This window comes from Gobio gobio (genome assembly GCF_949357685.1).
Source record: "Gobio gobio genome assembly, chromosome: 17".
Classification (NCBI taxonomy): Eukaryota; Metazoa; Chordata; class Actinopteri; order Cypriniformes; family Gobionidae; genus Gobio; species Gobio gobio.
Window position 1 is genome coordinate 20623186 of NC_137110.1, and position 21967 is coordinate 20645152.

General features: G+C 36.0%; 1 protein-coding gene across 4 annotated transcripts in view; it reads right to left on the reverse strand.

Annotated features, from left to right (window-relative positions):
* The window catches only part of kank4 (KN motif and ankyrin repeat domains 4), a 59625-nt gene extending 37969 nt beyond the window's left edge, over positions 1-21656 (reverse strand). For 2 of the 4 annotated variants that reach the window (XM_079840312.1, XM_079840310.1), the window contains exon 1: positions 21354-21656. The gene's annotated coding sequence lies outside the window, so the exon portion shown is untranslated. The remainder of the gene's footprint in view (positions 1-21353) is intronic. The other 2 variants (XM_079840309.1, XM_079840311.1) reach the window with 2 other exon arrangements.
* Positions 21657-21967: the final 311 nt, after the last annotated feature.

The window sequence follows — 21967 nt, forward strand, 5'->3', positions numbered from 1 at the left end:
GGCCTTTATTAATCCCCCTGGAGCCGTGTGGAGCAATTTTATGATGGAGGGATGTGCTTTTATGGACTGCAAAACAGAAACAGCCATTCACTGCCATTATAATGCTTGGATTAGCCAGGACATTTTGTATATATATCCGTATTCATATTTGTCTGAAAGAAGTAAAGTAAAGTAAAGTAAAGTAAAGTAAAGTAAAGTAAAGTAAAGTAAAGTAAAGACCCTTTAAGTAAAGTAACAAAGACTAGGCCCAGTGCATTTCCTGTGCTTATTTTGAATCTATGGAAATCGGAATTGTATAAAAGATGGTAAAATGTGTTAAATGGACCTGAGAGTACTATTGGTGGCTAAAAACATTATCAAATGAGTTTTTGTGGTGGATTTGCAGGTCCAACTCCAGTTCTGAGATGTAAGATGTACTGTAAGATTGAGGGAGGGCCAGACAGTGGGTGGGGTGTAGTTTCCAGTGGGTGGGGTGCCAACCTCACGATTATTTTAGCTGACAATTTCCACTTAGTCTACATTTATGTGGAAATTGTTATCTACCACAGTACAGTGAAAAGCGGTAGTCCTCAATCATATACAGACCATCAACACCCATCTGCTCAGCGATAGTGAATACGTTAACACTTGGTTTCATACACACCAATGATTCAGATAAATCAAGTAACCAACTTCAAGTGACTCAACTCTCAGTAGAAAGTGAAAAACGTGTTAACTACAGTGACAACACAGTGAGCCGTGAATGCCCTCCGCTGGCTTTAACCACAATCCTGTATCAAATTCTGCTCTCTCCTTAAGGCTTCACTGCACACTGGCATCTGTGTCATGCGGCTCTCTCAAGGCATGAGAGGAACTGATGTTAATGCTCGCACAATGTGAAGTGAGCTATGTGAGCATCGTTGTAGATTAGATTACAAATTATATTGCATTACTCATCATCTGCTGTAAACCTCAAAACCCCCCTTGGCTGGAGTGAGGGTGACCAAACTGTTCAACAGATCAAATTCTCCCACATCAAAAATGGCATCAAATGTGTTTCTATTTACTGAGATGGTAAATCTGGCATCTTGCTTGAATTAGAACTTGATTAGAAGCTTGTTAAATGACCTTTTATACAAAAGTGTTCACATGATTATTGTCAAAAAGGAAAGGTTCAAGGAAAGGTTACAAAATGTTATATTAATTTTATGCCATTTTTCAGTCAAAAAAAGTATATACGGAATAATGCAGTATTTATTATAAATGATTTAACAGTGCACATCATTATTTATTTTTTAACATGTGCCCTTGTAATTTTTAATCAAAATAATTTTGTTTTCTGATCACATAGGATTCAATCAATTCCTGATTACAAAATCAAGTCACGCCCTACATTTTTTCTTGTTCGAGAAGCCGTTTCACTCAGATATACATTACAATAGGGAAGAAAGTTGTAACTTCCATTTCATGACGACTTAAAAAAAATATTAATTAATACAATTATTACTAATATAAAGTGGACAACTTTCCCAAAGATTCCAAGATGAAACATGAAAGTACAGACAAAATGCGTGCCAACTTTGACACTGGGATGGAGTCTCAAGACTGTGGAAACTCAAGACCCTCAAGGAGAGAGAGGAAAGAAAAGAACTCTAGCATGTGACCAACACAGACTAACACAAAAAAAGAGGAAAAAAGGGAGAGAGATATGAACCGGAATAACTATGAGTGACTTACACAGAGGAAGAGAGCTATTGAGAGAGGAGAAAGACAGACATTGCTTCTGGTGAAAGAGATTTAGATGGAAAGTGAAAGCTAAAAGAGGTGCAATTCTTAGGTAACATCTTAAATGAAGAGGGGTGCAAGCAGGGACGTAAAAAGTATGCTTGTGGGAATGGCTGGAGCTGAGGGAGGAGTGGAGTGCTGAACGTGTGATAAAGTGAGGTTTGAACGGGTTTCCTGGGGAAGAGTGCAGTGTGAGAAAGACTGATAAGAACCTCAGGCTGTTTGTGTTCAAACCGCCATGTCTGAACCAGAATACAGACTAATGGGGAAGTCTGAGAGGGAGAGAGAGACCACAACAATAAAACTGTGTGGCCCTGTCAAGAGTATCTTGCATAGATTTAGTCATAAGTAATTGGCATGGAAAAGAAGCCGACAGTTACACAAAAATGTGGGATGGTTCAAATTCACACAGTCATGAAAAATATATTTGATTGCTCTGCACTCAGTGTAGGCAAAATAAGTTATCCAATGCAACTGCAAATAATTATACAAACACATTTGAAAATTTTGACAGATTACACGGTATATGCTGTTGAAAATGATCAAATAATAAATCATGATTCATTTTTACATAGTGCAAAAATAATTATATAAAGCTAAAATATTATATTATGGAAAATTATTTTAGTATTACTTTTAGCAATCGACAGGAATAAAAAAAAATGTATTACTTTATTTCACATTGAAATAATGTATAATTGTGTTATTCATATTGATAGATTACAAAAATAATTACATATGGTTAAAATATTATATTATTAATATTATAAATAATTAATTTTAGCATTTTAAAATGGGTTTTAAAAGCTAAACAGATTGGTCAGCCAAACAGATAGAGCCGCCACCAAATTCATGCCATTAGATAGGCCAATGTTACTGTTTTGGGCTGGTCGGGATGCTTAAAAAGAGCAATGTTTTGACTGTGCCACAGACTTTACTTTTCAGAGAAATCAATGTCATTAAATTTGCATGATCCTCGAACCTCCTCCTAAAATTTCCCTACTTGGGGAAAACAAAATGGCTGGAAACTAAAATCCAGTCTGGGGCCACTATAGACAAAGAAGGCACATTAAGGCATGGGTATTGATTTTCTCCCAAAAAGTGAGAGGGATGAACATCTCTAACATCCCCCACCCACCCACATTTGCTACAGAAGGTGATGCCATTCTGTAGCACACAGTATCATTTCACCATTAGTCTGCAAGCAAATGAATACACTGAAGGTTGAATGACAGTAAATTACATATTTATTTACACATACTGTCAGGCTCGTTTAGCACCGACGTAATATCCTCCAAATCAAGTAACAGCAAAATTACTGCTAAAAAATATATTGTACACAATTTGCATGATTCTTCAACTTTCAGGCTGGTTCTGAGTGCTTTCTCTATCTTAAAGGGTTGTAAAATTCTGACATCATTTACTCACCCTCATGTCGTACCAAACCAATAAGACTTTCATTCATCTTCCAAACACAAATGAAGATATTTAATGAAATCTGTGAGATCTCTGTCCCTCCATTGACAGTTCATGTTATATAGGCAGCACGTTTGAGCTTCCACAAGAACTAATGAGGTTTGTTCTCTCAAGCAGGTTCAGTTGAGCTTCTGTTTATGTTTGATGATCAATGTTTATATGTGTATAAAAGCCTAAATTCAACTTGTTCATCATATATTTCTCCAGAAAATTGGGACGAAACCACTCTATTCATTTGGATTAGTTTTCCGATCTCTTTATGAACTCTTTGAAGCGTCCAAGTGCAGTTGCATGGACTGTCAATGGAGGGATAGAAATTGCTCAAATTTCATTAAAAATATCTTCATTTGTGTTCCGAAGATCAATGCACAAAAGTCTTACAGGTTATTAATGACAGAATTTTTCTTTTTGGGTGTCTTTATCAACAAACTTTACTGTATATAGAAAATAATGTAAGATATACAGTACATAGCACAAGTGCAAATCAGGGTTGTTCGTCACTCTCAGTGAAAATTCGCTAACAAAATCCAGTCATTTATTATGAATCGGCGCGATCGAGAATTTAGCGTGAAAGTGAAAAAGTTCCCTGCAGAGATTACGATCGTGTTCATGTTGCTCAGTCAAATTCGCCACATTGACCAACACGCTGCTTGGCTTGAAAGTGGCTTTAGTGTGAGCTGTGCTTCATGCATTACTATCGACAATGGACCTTTTTTCCCCTGTGAAATTTGTGTAATTGTGTCATTTAGTCAATGCGCTACTGTGTGTTTGAGTGAACAAGAGACAAGGCAAAAGAGAAAGACAGAGAGAAAACAAGCTCTCTTCGTTGTCTACTAAATGGACAAGATCTGTTTTGTGTGTACAAGGCACATTCTGGAACTCTGCAGATCTGCTGCTGGGGGCTGTTTGTGCTCTGCTGCTGAGGATGTGGCCAAATTGCTCCCACTATCAATAATCATGAGGTTCCCAGCCAGGCATGTGTGCGGGGCTCTGCGCACAAGAGCTCAAAATATGTTCAGCGGATTAACCCTATTTTTACTTCCTTTTCCCATTCTTAATTGTTCCCTGCATGACATGTTAAATGTATTTTTTCTCTCTGTGAAGATTATTTTCCAGTACATTTAATTTCTAATTAAAACCTAATTAAAACACAACCTATATAATAGAACTATCAAATTCTAATTAACATGTTCCAGAGAAAAAGCATATTGCAGTATTTAAATAACAGCTTTGCATTTATTCTTGGCATAGGTTTTATTTGAGATAAATGAGTAAATGCACGGTTTTGGTCCGGGTTAATAGAGCACAAATGGGATATACTTTCTTTAGTGTGAACAAGATTTTGGTTAGCAAATACATAATGTAAAATAAAGGTATTCAGTGTACAACCATTTCTGTAACTATTTCAAATACATTTCTGTCAAATCATTATTTTATTTAATAATAAACCAATACCATGAGGCAAAAACTGCAGCCGCACATGACTATGCAGTGGGTTTTGTGTGTGTGTGTGTGTGTGTGTGTGTGTGTTAAAGAGTTTAGTAAAACAAAATAGCCCTAAACAGATAAGGACTTATCCACCCTTTATGGAATTCCTTTATTTGTTTATGCTGTTTTTTCAATGGGAAAAACACTGAATGAATAAATCTTGAGCAGTAACAAAATATTGTGTTTAGAGCATAACTATTTAATAGATCCCACATGGGTAAACAAAAAATTTGTTTTTTTATTGTATTTGTTTATTCAGAAGAAAAACATACACAGGCTGATGGGATGCAGGTTGCTCAGCATAAACAAACCATCTATAGTCTTCTAATCATGTCTTAGAAAGACAGACAGACAAACAAATATACAAAATGATGAGAGGTCAAAAGCAAGCTTGCAAATGTATTCAGAAAGAAATTAAAAAACATAGTTAAAAGTGTATTGTCTTTCAAAACGGATCTGTCTATGATTACTCCCTAATGCTGCTCATGCCATTTCTGTCCTCCACTGATTTTTAGGGGCGATTTAAAGGGATAGTTTACCAAAAAAATAATAATTTTTGAACAATGTTGGTAACCAAATTATTGTAAAGTAAAAATGATAATGCATTATTGACTTTATATTAGCCCTCATACCAAACAATGACAGGTAGATTTGTAGTAGCGTGTGAGTCAGCATGGAGAGATGGTTTGGGCCGCACACACAGGTGTGAGGGTGGGATAATGAATGTGTGTGAGAAATGGGGCTGTCACTCTGCTGAGATAAAGATGCTCTCAGGAAATGTGACCTGATGTCAACAGATGAAGAGAGGTGTATGTGTGTGAGGGCAAACTCATATGTTGTCTGGGCCATTTTTCTATCCCTCCTGCTTGATTTACTTCTTGACATGATACTGCTGTTTTCCGGGCCATTCCCCAATAACTTACTGTCACTCTTTCCCTCATTCTGGAGATGTCTATCCCTGAGCTCTATCTGCTCCCCTCAAACCCTTACAGTCTGTCCATTTCTTGATGAAATAAATGAAACAGCTAAAGGGATAGTTCACCCAAAAAGGATATTTTGAGAATTTTATTCCCCCCCATACAATGAAAGTCAATTGGCACAAATGTTTGGTTCTCAACATTCACAGAACGAATGCTCCCTTTGCTGCTATCATTATATCGTCCTACCTTTCCCTAATATAAACATGAACACACACACACACACACAAAAACAAGCAGCTGCAAACAAGCAAGAATGCTCAAATAGAAATGCGATGACAGACAAGCTAGTCCTGTTAGTTTACATGAGCTGTAGTAACATGCATCTCTAACCCCTGGGCACTAAGAAAAAGGCTACAAAAATACAAACTATATATATACACACACAGACACACACTTAAAATATACAAACAGACAAAATGCTGATAGCAAAAATGCTGACAGGGCTGCACACGCTCATAAAAAATATTTATGACAATGTCATACTGTATTTTTTTGAAACGCTTCATTCAGCACTTTGATGGCAGTTTTGAAAAATACAACAGATCAAAAAATATTCCTACAGAACGCAAAACAATGATTCGGTTAAAAACCCATATATGCTCTATTATTCAATAGGCTGTCTAATCAATTGAGAACTTGTACGCACTTTTAACATGACCAACTACTTGCTACTTTTCACACTTGCAAATTTGCTGTCAACAGAATCAATCTTAAAACGTTGCATGCTCTCCTGTTTGCTTCACGCAATTATGAGAGAGAGAAAGTGTGAAAAAGAAAGTGAATTGATTTTTCACTCTTTGCAAGTGGGAGTCATTTATCTCGTTTTGGTACCACTTGGTTGCCAGTGGACGTTTGCACTGCTAGTGGCGCAGTAAAGGATCGATGACAGAAGCATACATGTAAATCCTTTTGACTTCTACCAGAGCTACTAAAAAAACAGCATTGATATGAAATCTACACACAGTGCGTTTCAACACAAATAATTAAACTCCTAATAAAACATGCATTCGATCTGAATACTTTAATGCTTAATATGGTAAATCTTGGTGTTAGATACTGTATATGGAGGTGGTCACAAAGTGAGTACAGCTTTTTACCTTCTAGCATTGTGGGAAATAAGAACCTGGTTAGATTTCAGTGGGCAGTACACAAGACTTCTCGGGGGACCTCAAATATTTTAATGGTGAGAGCTCCAGCTTGATGTTTTCTTCTTCTGCAAAGACGATTTAATAATAAACCCGAAAAAGTTTTCCTGCCTACAGAGGTTTGTTAAAGTTTTCTAATTAATTAAAGCATATAGCGCCTCCAACACTTTTCAGACACAAATTGCCCACAAGTTCACTTGTATATCAATTTGCTTCTAGACATATTTTAATGTTACTTCTTGAAAAATGAGGCTTGGAATTTCTGCAGATTTCCAAGTTGGAACCGTAACTTTCCCTCTTTGACCCACAGCTCACAGGCTTTGGCTTCCTCCTACTACAGCAGACAAGCAGCATTGTGTTGTTCTTTGATCTGCCTACTTCATCTTCCTCCTTTTTTTCTTTCTTTCCCTCTCTTTTTTCCCCCCATCTTGGCTATCCTCATTTTTCCAAAGGCTAGAAGCTTCCAGAAGTGAATCTCTCAGATCAGAGGCATGAGAATGTTTAAGAAGTTACAGCTTGGAAAAACAGATCCTGTTTTAAAGGAATCTTCTCCCACACCTGGCACCATTTCACTTACAACTTGAACTTGACGTGCCCTCTGTTATCAGTAACTGGCATGTGCTGTTTTTCTGGATATCTGGAAAAGTGATAGCATGCTTGGATAATTCCTGCGTTGAACATATCTACGAAAATATTTGATATGTTAACAATTGACATGGACGCACCATTGAATTAAATATCTATTGATCTATTGACTATCAAGAAATCACATATCGCTACCGATTCTGCTTATGGATCAGTCCCCTAGGCATCGCCATACAGTATATTATATGCAAGATATTGTGTTATCAAGAGAAGCTGTTTTGAAAGCAATCACTATTGCTTTCCAAATCAGCTTTTAATGGAAAACACTGTTCGTCCTCTTATAGCTCAGAGGATAGATAAAAAAGAAAGTGGGAGGAAGAAGAAAAAAAGGAAGGCCATTTGAAATGTAAAACTTCTCCAGCTTCTTCTAAGAGGAAATAACACAGTACAGAGTTCCCAAGGTCACATTCGTGTAGTCCGTCTCTAAGGAACTGTGGGTAAGGCTCCTATTCCGTTTCCGCTGATGGTGAAACATCTGATCATTACGTCTCTGAAGGACAAAATAAGAACCACCGAGGACAATCCCATATAAGCCAACACTGCACTGTGTCTTTTAAGACTGTAAGGATGAACCTGCACAGCAGATTCATGTAAAAATGCATATGCAGTGAACATACAGGCACTCTGGTGACTCTAAAAGGAATAAAAAAGTAACATTGTTGAAACAATTTCTAATTGTCCCTGTTAATAGCTTTTAAGGAGTGAGATCTACAACATCAGAAACCGTGCGATGATATTTTTAGAAACATGACCAAAAATCATAAAATTATTTTTAACATTTTAATAAGGAGGACTGCGGTCCTGAAAATCTTTAGGGGATCATTTTGTTCAAATGAAGAGTTGCTATTCTTTCTCAGCCACAGAGGAAAGCCTAAATGTTCACATGCTGTGAACCATAAATGCTTCATGAACTGCCATTGTCAGTGGTTTTCTAATTGACACTGTTTTAACCAGCAGGATCAAGCCATGGGAAAAGAGCTTGTTTCTAATTTCACAATTACACAGTGCTTAAAATAGAAACTATCATCATGCTCCTAACCTGTAGGCGTGACACTGCCCTTTTTATGAACTTAAAGGGAATATTCTGATTTATAAGTAGGTCAGAGGTCTGAAGTGCATTTACTTTATGGTATTGAATTTACTTAGCTTAGACAGTGAGTGAAGAACAGTACATTCAACAAGAGCATTATAAAAAATCTGGAATAAATAAATATTGCTAAATCAACAAGATGCCATATTTAATAAAATTTTAATAACAATGTTCTCTTTTAGTGAAACTGGTCCAGCTAGTGCACAAAGAGGAGATGCCTATAAAGGCATTTTGTCTCTTGCATTAACATAATTATCAACAGATGAATTCTATAATTATCCTAGAAAATGAGAATGAGAGAATTTATTCTGTCTATTTGTTCTCTCACACAGACATTAAGACATCTCTTATCTGTGGTCTGGAGTTCGGTTAACTGTCATCTGCAACAGGTAGCATCTGGCACCCTGAGGATCTTCCATATTGAAAAGTCTGATACCTTTTCAAACAGCAAAGCAAAGCTGGAGGCAGTGCAGCACATTGCATCTATATCTTTTCTTTATCACTCTGTCTTTTGCCCGCTCTTAAATCCAGTGATGCCATCTTATTCTTATCAGAGCTGCTCTCTGAAGCAATTTCAGTTCCCCACTCATGTCGCTATCTGTTTTCTTAATGTTCTTTCCCTCTGTGTCAAATCCATTTTGATTCTCGAACCGTCTCAAGCTGCTGTTCTAGATAGCACAGGTTGGATGAGGGTTTTATTTCAGACAGGAAAGATTTGTAATCTAAATAAAGCAACTGGATGGTTGGAACAGCAGGAGAAAAGCAGTCAAAAGCAGGTGGTCACATACTTTCTCTGTGGTGGTTACCAAAACTCTGACTTATCTGAATGAAAAACAGATTTGTTGTCCTAAATTATAGCTCGAATTCCTTTTCTACAAGGTTTTTACTGTTAGATCATGAGAAAGGGCACATATTGTATCTAATATGTGGCTCAAGTAATACATAGAATTTATAGAATAGAATAGAATAGAAAGAACAAGAATAAATATAGCTGCAAGCAGCGATGACGGGCCCAAGCCCAGATACCACCACCACTCGGTGGCTTTATGGAAACTATGCGTGGTGGGCAATATGCATTTAAACCAGGTCAATATCAAAAGACTATGCTTGAATATGTCACATTTACTGCCGCAGTGGGTGCCACTATGACCACGAACCACAACAGCCACATCCATGAGATCACTCATGAATCATGAATAACATGTCTGTCATAGATCAATATCAAATTTATAATTTGCAGTATTCAAGTCCAGAAGTATTTATCTTAAGGTCATTTTTTATTTTTTATAAACCTATTAAACTAATTATATAAAAATGTGTCAGTTGAACTGGTTCCTTTTTATTTTATTTATTTTGTCATTAAAAAAGGATTAAAAAAATGTTACCAGTTAGTTAACTCAAAATTTTAAACAAACAAGCCTAAACTGTGACAGAAAGTAGTCTTTGATAATGTCTAAATATACATCCAAATGCAATACTTAATAAAAGCAAGTCATTATATCTGAAAAATGTTCTCAGCAGCATAGGTCCAATTTAACTAAGCGTGAAGTTATCATTTGCAGGTCAAAATAAAATGAAAAGTTGAGAAGTATTTATCCTAAGGTCTATATTTTTATTAATGTTGTCAGTGCACTACAGATTATCTGGGTCTATGCCTTTATTTTGTTTTTCAAATTTATTGAAAAAATAAGGCCTAAGAGATTTCGGTAACACTTTACAATAAGGTTCATTAGTTAAAATTAGTTAACTACATTAGTTAACATGAACTAATAATGAACTGCACTTATAAAGCATTTATTTATCTTTGTTCATGTTAATTTCAACATTTACTAATGCATTATTAAAATCTTGTTAACATTAGTTAATGCACTGTGAACTAACATGAACAAACCATGAAAAGCTGGATTTTTATGAACTAACATTAACAAAGATTAACTAAGGCTGAACAGAGGTGTTGTTCATGGTTAGTTCATGTTAACTAATGCATTAACTGTTAACTAATACAACCTTATTGTAAAGTGTTACCGAGATTTCTTATCCTGTAATGCAGGCAATAAAAGCACAGCAATGAAAGGGTTAAACTCTAAACAAGCAAGACAGTAAACCCTGTAAAGCAGACTCCAAGAACTTTTCTCATTGTCTGGTGCAAGTCAAAGATAGTCGCATTTCGTTGTGTTAAGTTGCATTTCCCATGTGACTATTTGTATCTCAGTTTGTTTGTTTTTTTGTAAAAGATAACCTTTTTTGGTGTCTTGTCTCCTGTGCCTTTTTGTGAGACTTCAGCACAACAAAGCCTGATAGACATTTCACGATGGCTGACCATCGGCTTGGCGTGTCCAAAACATCTTCCTTTAGGACCAAAAGTGTTTTGCAAGACTTTTGGTCCTAAAGGACATTTGGTTCTACTTTCCTCCAAGATTTCATACCAGAAATAACAAGGAAAAAAAATATTGTGCTCTTCCTGCTGAATTTTTAGAGGACACTGGATGGTTATTGACTCAACTAATGGTACTCAGAAACATGTATCATGTTTAAACCTAAATTTTAGACTCAATATGGCCATTTATTTTACAGTTAAAGCAGGGTCAACCAATCAATGCCAGACTGACAGCAGCAGTATCGTTATCAACTAAAACTATTAAAAATATATTTTTTAATTGAAATACAGCTGAAACAAAATATAAATATTAGATGAAAAACTTAAACTTACAAAACTTGAACAAAAATGTAATACGTTTATAGAACTACTAAGTTTAAGAACTAAAACTGAAATAAAAATAAATAACTAAATAGAAATATTTAAAAAAAACTAATAAAAATGACAAAAGTACAACTTAGATGTGAATATATAAAAATAAAATGTATACAAAATATTAATAAATAATAGTATATCAATAATACAAAAATAACTGAAAGTCTGTTTGGAAAACTCCAAACACAGAGTGATGGAAGTGGTCTAGTGATATAAAAGTGTTATAAATAAACGTTGGCAATCTTGGAAACACTGCTGGTCCATTTCAAATTAACTATCCTTATCATCCCATTCAAATAAACAACACAAAACCACTGCATTTTAAATGAAATGAGCAAAGAAATCAACAGTGGAACAGACTTCATGTTGTTTCAGAAAACAATAACGATCTGGAAATGAAACAATGCTTTTGAAAGATAAAGATTAATAGATGTGAGAATATCAACGTGATCAGCTTTGGAAGTGTTGGTTCCGTCTGCACAGCTGTAAATTATGACCATCCCTTAGGATTAGTGTCTAATCAGTTTCAGTGCAGCTTTCCTCCGCATTAATCTAGCAGGATGAGACCAATCTCAGTCAAGATTTCTGCTTTGCGGAGCAATTTACGTCTCTTCATTACTATCAATGCAAAATATCAGGCTGCAGAAACACACAGTTGTTCAAATAGGCTACTGCTTACTCAATGGGTGATGTTACACATAAAACAGTAATAGCAAGCAATAGGATGTTGTGGTGTCTGTCAGGAGTTATTAAGCAAAGAGACACACAGGAGTAGAGAACCTCATCCATCTTGTTTACTCATCATTTCCGTTCTCCACATATTATGCCATTACACAACAGTTCAGACTTCCCCTTCAAAATAGCAGTCACAATATAATTCACTTACATACATACGTCATCGGACATGCAGGTTATAAGAATGAAAGTAAGAGCAATTATACAGTGAAAAAAATAAAATGGCTCTCATTTTGTCTCCTTTACTGCACATCTGTCACATCAGGCAAAGAGCTTGTTGCTGCTCTCAGCTTGGGGATTATACTAAAATAGAACACTCGAATACATTTAAATAAACACTTTTGCAGCCGTTGATTGATTTATTAACATGAAGCATATATTTCAGGTGTGTATTTACAAGGCCGGCACTGGGTGCAATATTAATTAAGTGGGGAAAATATTAATGGGGGAAAAATGGAGTCTGCTATGGTAAATTAGAGAGAATGAGAAACAACAGGATGTGGAGGGCAAATTTTTAGACATTCTGACCAACTTCAAAGGTAATCATGCCATTTTTTCTAAACTATTTTTGAATCCAATAGCCCACAGGCATGAATCAAATATTGTAATACAAGCTTTTAATTTATACCATTGATTATATAATGCATGTTAAAGGCAGATCAATTGAATTTACGGTTACTGAGGCTCAGATTAAATTCCAGTGTATAGCCAGGAGCAAACTCTATTTATGTTAAACAACTAATAAAACAGTTAATCTTCTTATCTCAATAAATCATTTAAATTATTGCATTTTTGACATTTTACCTTTACTTTTACAATTGGCTCAATTGTAATAATTGTTAAAAATCAAAGTGAAAAATAATCAAATTAAATAAAGGTTACACTATATTTTAAGGTGTGCTTGTTATAGTGTGTCATAAGGTGTGTCGTTGTTTTTATATAACAATGTACTGATAACCACCATGATAATACAGATGGCACAATAGAAAGCCACATGAAGAATTAATCGCATATGGCCAGTACTTGTATGCAGGCAGTGCACATGGTCATACAAAAAAAGACAAAACACCATCAGGGTTAAATGCAATAAACATGAACAAAATAACAAAAAAGTAAATCAAATTTAATCGTATGTGAAGTGTCACACGGACTTCTGTGAGTGTCCTTTCACTGGTTTTTACTTCCAAAATTTGACAGTATTATACAGAAGAATTAAATACAACCAATTCAGTTTTTCACCATATGGTAAGGTAACTTACAGTTAACCAATTAAATTGTTTTTACCGCTTTTAAAGATTTGATGAAAAGACAAAAATACAATATATTTTTGTTCTTTAACAATTTGTGTATTATACTGAATGTGTGAATTCAGTATAATGTGTGTGTTGTGAATATCATAAGTTGTTCTTAAGTTTTAACCCATTCCTCCGCCAAAAATACAAGCAGCAGGTGTAGACTTCAAAGACAAACTAAAGAAGAAACAGCTGTAAGATGCAACATAGCAACACAGCAACAGATGTTCATTGTTCATATTAATGTTCAACACCTCATGACTGTCAAATCTACTATGTTGGCAAGCGGCAAATTGTCTGACAAGAAGCTTTAAACGTCTGACAATATGAAAGCTCATAACATCTGTAACAAAACTTTAGTTTCTTGCCAGCATGCCAGCATTTGGTTACATACTCTCATAACAAAGACATGAGAAGCTTGGGCCAGACAGGGCATTAATAAAAAAGGATTACTTAAAAACATATTTACATATGCCCTACATATCTGACACTACTACACCCCCAACAGTCTGGATACACTGTGAGCCCACTGAGAAATAGTACGGCTCTAACAGGGCTGTTTCTACACACAACATCAGAATATGCATGCTAAAATCTCAGCATTTGTAAGAAGGGTGTTCAATGTATTCTTTATTCTTTCTCTGTTTCTGAATGCACTTCTGCTGACTTCTACTGTAAGAGACATATTTCATACTTCAGTTAGGAAACATTACTATTTTGAATGCTTTTGAAAGAAGTCTCTCATCAAGCCTGCATTTATTTGATGAAAAATACAGAACAAATACAGTAATATTGTGAAATATTATTACAATTTAAAATAATGGTTTCCTGTTTTAATATACTTTTCAAAATAATTTATTTAGAATGAATTCTGAAGGATCACGTGACACTGAAGGCTGGAGTAATGGATGATGAAAATTCAGCTTTGCATCACAGAAATAAATTATATTTTAAAGTATATTAAAATCGAAAACAATTATTTTAAATTGTAATAATATTTCGCAATATTATTGTTTTTTTTCTGTATTTTTGATTAAATAAATGCAGGCTTGATGAGCATAAGAGACTTCTTTCAAAAACATTACAATAGTAATGTTTCCATGTTTTACTATTTTTACAAAAACGGTACTGTATATTGTACCTCAAGAAACAAGTTGTTAAGTGAAGACAATGTTACACAAGAGGATTATGATGAAAACTGAACTTGATTCTCTGTTGACTTGGACAATAAATCATGACAAAGGAAACAATGGACTGCTAGTCGTGGATACAAGATCAGAAGATATGTGTCAAAACTTGTGGAATAACTAAAAGACAATCGCATGTTTTGTACAGCAACATTGGCTCTCTCCTGGAGACTGCTGATGTCACTGCATATCTGAGTGCAATTGGGCGATAGACAAACCCCCATCCTTAGAAGATTTCACAGAATGTGATAGATCATATCTATAAAGACCTCTATATGCAGCCCAAGCTGTGCAAATGAGAACGTTTGATTCCATTATTAAATGTATAAATGCGGTAAAACCCAAATCATGTAGCACACTAATTGTGTCTCTTTTAATCCAAAGTTTAAATCTTTATGACTACCTATAAATTGGTATGAAATGATCATGAAATATGTAGGAAGACTATGTTTTGACAGTTGCGCAAGTGTCTTTTTATTGCTTAAAACAGAAAAGAATTCAGACAAAAACATGCAAAAGCAGACGCAAACAGAAATTATTGTCTAAAGAGGTCAGAAGGTTTCAACTCCTCCATTTAGCATCTGTGTAGACCTCTTTTCCAAGCTCTATCTGCAGATTCTCTAGGGCTGAAGATGGGGGAAATCGTTGTATACAAAAAGATTAATGTCTAAATATTCATCATTCATTATCAGTATTTATCATACAGCAGGCAAAAAATACCCAGATGACACACGGCATCTGCTGAGATACTGAAGTGTGCCACCAGTAGACAAGCTGCTATCCCATGAGTCTACAGAAGCTGCAGAGCTGTCAGACTTAAGAGGTTGAAATAAAAAAAAAATCAACCCATTCTCACTCTCAAGGCGTCAAAATCTGAAGCATGGTCAAGTGCCTTCCACGTCACAATGAAGACGCTAAAGGAACCCCTAGGTGTCACTATATCGACGCACAGGATGCTCCATTGATTTTAGTTGTTTGCCCAATGCGTCAGATCAAGCAAATTTTTACATTTGAATATGTGCATGATCTTCGGCGAATGAGACGTTGATCGCTTTTGGGGATTTTCTTCACACAAATCAATCGTTTGGCCTTGGAAAACTTGGAATATTTGTACTTTTTGAATAAATTGTGCATGCATAACACACAAATGGGTAGGTTTAGGGATGGAATGGGGTTGGGTTGGGTTACATGTTCAAACCAATAGTCTGAATAGCGTAAATAAAATAAATGTAAATACAATTATGCTGGTTGATTAAATTGAGAATCACACTCCAACATGTCATAATGGTAAAATCATAACCCAATATATAATTTCATCATGATGATAATATTCCCATGCCCATATACACAGTCACATCGCGTCACTGTGTATAAAGGTTTCTCATTGACGCCAAGGGGTATCTTTAGCATCTTCATTGTGACGCGGACGGCACTTGACCATGGTTCAGATTTTGATGCCTTTGGAGTGAGAATGGGTTGAAAAAATGGTGGTATGGGAATTTAGTGCCTCCCAAAGGCCCATGTGGCTTTTACTGGTCTAGGACACAATGTGAAGACAGTATGTGCCTGGATAGATCCCACCAATTGATCTAAACATTTGTTCAAGAGATCAACAAAAAAAAACAGCATTTTTCTTTGAATATTCACATGCATTCTAACACACGCCAGCACATGGGTACACATGCTCACTGATTTACTGATATTGCACTCGATTCACTGATATGCAACAAAGCTTATTTACATTCCTAACTCTCAATGCGACCCATTCATGCTGCCTTCACTGATAGACAGCCAGAAAAAAATAGGATGACAGCTCACAGTTTAACATCCACAACCCCTCAATTTCACTAAATCTCTCAGCTCTCAATGCAGAGTCAGTGCACTTTACACTACCGTTCAAAAGACTGGGGTGTAAGATTTTTTTTAAATGTTTCTAAAAAGTCTCTTGCTCAGCAAGACTGCATTTATTTGATTAAAAATACAGTGAAAACAGTCACATTGAAAATATTGTTACAATTTAAAATAACTGTTTTCTATTTTAATATATTTTAAAATGTAATGTATTCCTGTGATGGCAAAGCTGAGTAACAGACTGAAAGTCATCATTCATTGAAAATATTCCCTTGAAAATCTTGTTTGACAGCTGTGGTCACCATTCACTTTCATTGTATAGAAAGAAGTAAAAAGAAACTCTTACAGGTTTCAAAACACATGTGGGTGAGTAAATGATGACAGTATTTTCATTTGTGGGTGAACTATTCCTTTATAATTTAAATGTATTATGCTAAACAAAATCATCTGGTGTGAAACAGACATCAGGCCTCTGTGAGGTCAAAGTGTTTCTACCATATACACAGACACATCCACTGGACCTTCAGGGATTTCCTCATATGAAAACACAATAACAGTAAAAGTCCAGTCAACTCTTGTGGTTCTTATACAAATCAAAGTTTCCATTCATGAGAACATGAGATCCATGAGACTTGAGAATATACAACTCCAATTCACTTGTCAGAAGATTTTTCTTTGAGTAGATCCTTTTGTGTTCACATGGTCACATACTACTTTTTTCTTTTATGCACATATGAGGAATACATTTAAAGGGCAGGAGCAGGTTGAAAATTATATTAGCCATTGTTTCCATCTCCGTTCTGTGAGAAATGTCCTTCAGCAGAAAACAATGGACAAGGAATCGCCCCCACAGAGCCTCACATGTGAAGCCCCATGAGATCTCGCTATGCCAAATTCCATAACCTCCACAGCGAGCTCTCTCATGCCCACTAATTCAGACATCCAAGAAACTGAGGAACGTACAATACGACCATTTTAGCGTAACAGCAATAGTCTTGAATGACTCAAAACATATCAGGTAGATTCAAAGTACCCCAATATGTGTCTCTGTTGTTTCCATTAAAGGCATGTTTCAGAGATCAGCCAGGCCATGGAATTACAGTCACTGGTGCAAGAAGCCCACATGACTGATCACAAGAGCAAAAACATGTGTTTTCTCTAATAAATGTCCCCTGGGTTTACAAGATTTTACTTTAAGATGAGATTAATAAATTAAATAAATGCATGTATGAATAAAAGATTAAAAAAACAGAAAATCATAAATAATATAAAAATCTATAATATAATACTAAATGATTAGATAGATAGATAGAAAGATAGATAGAAAGATAGAAAGATAGAAAGATAGATAGATAGATAGATAGATAGATAGATAGATAGATAGATAGATAGATAGATAGATAGATAGATGATAGATAGATAGATAGATAGATAGATAGATAGATAGATAGATAGATAGATAGATAGATAGATAGATAGATAGATAGATAGATAGATAGATAGATAGATAGATAGATAGATAGATAGATAGATAGATAGATAGATAGATAGATAGATAGATAGATAGATAGATAGATAGATAGTTCTAGAATGATGGTAAACTTGTACAATATCTTTAGGGAGTCAGAGCTCCTGGGTGGCCCTTAGGTCACATGTTTAATGTACCTCTGCATTCCTGAGAACATCAAACAGCCTGTAGGCTACAAGGCAGACATTACATGCGCAAAGAAAGGCAGTGAGCCAATTATACAACGACTTTCAAGGGGGTTGACAATTTTAAATGAAATTTCATCTTTCTTCTTTGACTCTGGTAAACTATGAAAATGTAAAGGCACTTTTTAGCAAGCAATCTGTCGAAGTCCTTGTTGCAACACAAATTGTAATTTGACACCATTAGCAGTTTGCTAAATGTGTATTTTCTAAAAAAAATAATATTTTGTGATAGACTTGTGATCTACATATATAATAAACTGATCAGAGGCATTGTTAAGGGGGGTGCAAAGTATGCCAGGCATATGGGCCCACTAGGACACAGGGAGGGGGCAAATCACCACTTTGGAATTATTTAAGTTTTGTATTATTATCTTATATAAACAAACACCATAGTTTAACCACTGTTAGTGTTTTTTCCCCTCCCGGCCATGTCAAGAATGAGGTTTGTCTAGATAGTCATATAAGAGTCTATAAATTACAAATTATTCTGTTTGTGGGTTTAGAAGCATGTTGAGATGTTCAACCGCGTTTGATATTTCTTTGTTTTTAGTGCCTTCTGGAATGTAATTATTTTTAAAAAATAATCATCAGTGTCAAAATTATTAAGATGACTGATCAAATCAAAGAAGGTGGGGCTTTACTGTTCATAGAACCCAAATATGAACAGTACAACTGTTGGATTCGGATAGATTTTTAACTTATAAACCTTTAAAGATAGCACTACTGCGAGCTATGAGGTTGCTATTTTGTATCTGCTTCTATTGAAGCTATCAGTGAAAAACTACATTATGATGCTGTATATTCATTTCAGTAAACTAACCAATACATTCTAAAGTTATAAAGAAATGACAACAATTGACGCTAGGAATAACATTAAATTTTATAATGGTTACTTTTCTGAAATAAGACATTCTTTATGACGTATGTGGCGAAAAATGCGCCCTCTGGAGCCTTCGAAATGTACACAGCTAGAGAGTCAAGACAAGGAAAACATGCCAAAAGAGCGGTTTAGCTTTATCCACTCCCATGAAGCACTGCAAATGACTTAATCTCCCTACGTTCTCAAAATACTTATCTGCATATTACATTTTTAAATGATAGGCTATTTCTGTCACGAATCACGATTAGTTCGCTTTACTTTCTTTTTCATGGACTTTTAGGTTGTTTCTCTTAGCTGTTTCCTTTGTTTCATTTTCCCGCTCTTTGTTGGTTTCTATGGGTTTTAATTAATTAGCACACCTGTTCATCTTTGAGTTCATTATCCTTGTGTATTTAAGTCCCTCAGCTATTGTTTGTGAATGGCATGCTGTTTCGTTGTGTTTTCTCAGTTTGGATTCTGTGTTATTTAATAAAACCACAACTGAATCGCCTACGTTTCTCTTCATCATACTTGTAGATTGATACGTGGCAATCTCTCCATTGTTTTTAATTCGATGCTGCTCGCAATGCTTCATGGGATTGTGATTTTGTACCTTACTAAAGCCATTACGTACACAGTCTTGTAACTTTTTATTTTTGTACGATTTTCAAAAACTTTTCTATAAAATTCTATATATTTTAATATATGCAAGTGCTCAGCTGCAGTGTTGCTATGGTTACCTCATCTGATCTAATTTGGAGACAGGACAAAACATCCGCTGTGACTAACTTCTCATCAAACTTTTACCTTCATTTAAACATTTGAAACCCCTGAAGACCCCCAAACTGGTTGTTTTGACTTCCTTTTTTGGGGTACTAGCATTCATTTAGGGGGATTTGTCCCCCACTCCAAAACACACCCTGTGCAAAGGAAATGACTGTCTGTACTCTGTAATTATATTTATATATATATATATATATATATATATATATATATATATATATATATATATATATATATATATATATATATATATATATATATATATATAATTTCATTTCAATATCAGTTTTGTTCCTGCATAAACGGATTGAGGGTGAATTCAGGTTAATTGGGACACTTTCTCAGTCACATCATGGCAATGACAAATGTAACCCTGGACCACAAGTCGCATGGGTATATTTGAGGCAATAGCCAACAATACATTGTACGGGTCAAAATTATTGATTTTACTTTTATGCCAAAAATGATTGGGACATTAAGTAATCCAATGAAGATATTTTGTAAATTTCGTACCGTAAATGTATAAAAAATGTATTATTAGTAGCCAAGTAATATGCATTGCATCGGTAAGGACTTCATTTGGACACCTTTAAAGGCCATTTTCTCAATGTTTAGATTTTTTTGCACCCTCAGATTCCAAATTTTCAAATAGTTGTATCTCGGCCAAATATTGTCCTATCCTAACAAACCATACATCAATGGAAAGCTTATTTATTCAGCTTTGTATAAATGATGTATAAACCCTTATGTCCAGGGTCACAAATACGAAAATCGTATTGCTACAGTCAACGTGCAGTTTAGAAAACGCACTGCTTAATAAAGCTACCTAACTGTTATGTACAAATATGTAGTGACCAACCCATAGCATCTGAATAAAAAAACGCTATTTCGGTCGCGACTGAAACTGGCAGGAAAGCGCGCTCAGCACACGAATCAAACAGGGAACCTTCCAACATGACAGCTAGGATCTCGCCTCGGGCATCGCAGGATATCAGAGAGATCAGAGATCTCGACCAGCTGAGCTCATCGTCTCTGGATGGCAAAATGAGCCAGCAAATGAGCCAGTCTCCATCGCGAAATAACCAAGCCTGCATGAGCTATTGACTGCAGACGCGCGAGCTCTAGCAGCCCAGCGTCACGAGCGCAGTGCTGCACTACGGCACGATCAAACGGTCTCGCATCTCTGCCAGATTGACACATAGTAACAGCCAGCTGGTCGACATTACGACAACCCAGCGGGGAGGTAAACTGAAACAGCACAACCAAGCGCGAGATGAGACTATTTGTGCAATGAGACATGGGCTTCCCACCTAGACAGTATTAATAATGGCCAGAAATGCTGTCAAGGTGGCCAACTCACTATAAAAAAGCCAGGTCTGCAATGAAGGATTGAATTTCTGCACAACCAATCTATGAAATTAAATGAAAAACAGAACATAATAAGGCTCCCTGAAACGCTCAACAAGGGTGGATTCAAGGGAGGGAGGGTGGGATCTACTGTATAGAGGTGTGCTGCATTTTCCAACGGTAAACATGAGAAAAGTTGAATAATGAAGCTGGCAGAAGAGGAATGCATTATCTCCCATCACTTACCTCAGTCTCTGGGGGACCCTTATTTTTTCCTAGGCACTGCAGAGGTGAAGCAGACCTTCAAGGAAATCCAGCACAGGGAGGAAGCCACAACCAGCTGCGACGTCGGTAGAGGCACTCCTCACTCCCCTGCACACACACACACACTCACACTCACAATCTGAGGCTGAGATACTGTTGTTATTGAGGTTTGTGGAAGGGGACGGCAGAAGGCTCTCATAACAAGCGCTATACTGTGAGCCTGAACACACCCCCTCCCACAGAGCTCCTCCAATGGCAGTCAGAGAGTCAGACACACACAAGCACACACACATCACTAGCCAACACCCCCCATCCAGCTTCCCCATCACATTCAAATGCTATAGGATTAAAGTAGTAAAGCATGGCTGCTAAAAGATTAAACTGCTGTTTAGCCATATATATGCTGCTTGAGCTCTGCATCAAGAACTGTATGTGTGTGTGTGTTCCAGCTGGTGTGTATGATGTTGGTGTCACTGACACTGAGGAAGGTTTAGTGTGGAAAAGTGATTGAAAAAACAGCACACCGCTCAGCCGGGGCTGAAAGAGTCCAGGACATGCCTCTCATTCTTTGAGCGCACTGGTCTATTTCTCCGCAT